This window comes from Rutidosis leptorrhynchoides, chromosome 10 (assembly GCF_046630445.1).
Source record: "Rutidosis leptorrhynchoides isolate AG116_Rl617_1_P2 chromosome 10, CSIRO_AGI_Rlap_v1, whole genome shotgun sequence".
Lineage (NCBI taxonomy): Eukaryota > Viridiplantae > Streptophyta > Magnoliopsida > Asterales > Asteraceae > Rutidosis > Rutidosis leptorrhynchoides.
Genome location: NC_092342.1, coordinates 248,927,379 through 248,928,782, shown reverse-complemented (window position 1 = coordinate 248,928,782; position 1,404 = coordinate 248,927,379). Strand labels below are relative to the sequence as shown.

Genomic DNA, 1,404 nt, shown 5'->3' with positions numbered 1-1,404 from the left:
AAGTGGTTAAATTGATAGACATCAAAATTTTCTGGTTCGTAGTAATAGTTGGATTTGTACGTGGACCGGGTTATTGGAGCCAAACAGTACTCAATTATATTGAGACCAAACGAATCCTGCCCCTCTGCTGCATCTTTTGGCTATTCGAAACGTGGGCAAAATCAGAAAAGTCTATTGATTGGATAACTTATTATAATTTTTCTTTCCTTTTAAAAAACTAATAGGATATTCAGTGAATGCACCGAGCAAGACGTTCACCACCTTTTGTACGATCACCACCTGTAACTAGATCAAGACATTTAGCAAATATTACTGCCGTTGATTTTTCTTTAGAATCGTCATCCAGTCGACCAAGTACTCCAGTTCAAATTTCCGATAATCCATTTTACGAACCCGACCTCACAATTGAGAATCCGGAGAATATTCAGGAACGATTCGTAGATCCTGAACCACTAAACTTTCCTCCGGAACCACCAATCATTCAAACAGAGATTGTTGAGGAATGAACCATTAAATCAGAATCCTCTAGTGATTCCGATTCAACAAATTCAATTATGGAGAATCTGGAACCTTTAAGTATGGAAGACCGAATGAGAGCTAAACGCACTGGCCAAGGTCACGCAATTACTCATCCAGGCATTAATGCGCCAGATTATGAAATCAAAGGACAAATTCTACACATGGTGACTAATCAATGCCAATTTAGTGGTGCGCCGAAGGAAGATCCAAATGAACATTTACGTACCTTAATAGGATCTGCACACTATTTAAAATCCGAGAAGTGGAGGATGAACAGATATATCTCATGTTATTTCCCTGGTCTTTAAAGGGAGAAGCCAAAGATTGGTTGGAATCGTTACCTGAAGGGGCGATTGATACATGGGACGTTTTAGTTGAAAATTTTCTTAAACAATTCTTTCCTGCATCTAAAGCCGTAAGACTTCAAGCAGAAATTGTTACGTTCACACAGAAACCAAATGAAACGCTATATGAGGCGTGGACAAGATTTGGAAAGTTATTAAGAGGATGTCCCCAACATGGTTTAGATACCTGTCAAATAGTACAAATATTCTACCAAGGATGCGACATCACTACAAGGAAAGACATAGATATAGCAGCTGGTGGTTCTATTATGAAGAAAACCGAAACTGATGCTTACAAAATTATTGATAACACTGCTTCCCACTCACATGAGTGGCACCAAGAAAAAGATATCGTTAGATCATCTAAAGCAGCTAGAGCCGATTCTAGCCATGACTTAGATTCCATTTCCGCAAAGATAGATGCTGTCGAGAGACGAATGGAAAAGATGACTAAAGATATTCACTCAATACGAATTAGTTGTGAGCAGTGTGGAGGACCATGATAATGCTAAAAACGACCATATATTTCATAGCATTATTC

At 38.5% G+C, this 1,404-nt stretch overlaps 1 non-coding gene across 1 annotated transcript; it reads right to left on the bottom strand.

Annotated features, from left to right (window-relative positions):
• Positions 1 to 937: 937 nt before the first annotated feature.
• On the bottom strand, positions 938 to 1,044 carry LOC139874095 (small nucleolar RNA R71). Its single transcript, XR_011767800.1, has one exon. It is a non-coding gene; the product is annotated as a small nucleolar RNA R71 (small nucleolar RNA).
• Between the last annotated feature and the right edge of the window lie 360 nt (positions 1,045 to 1,404).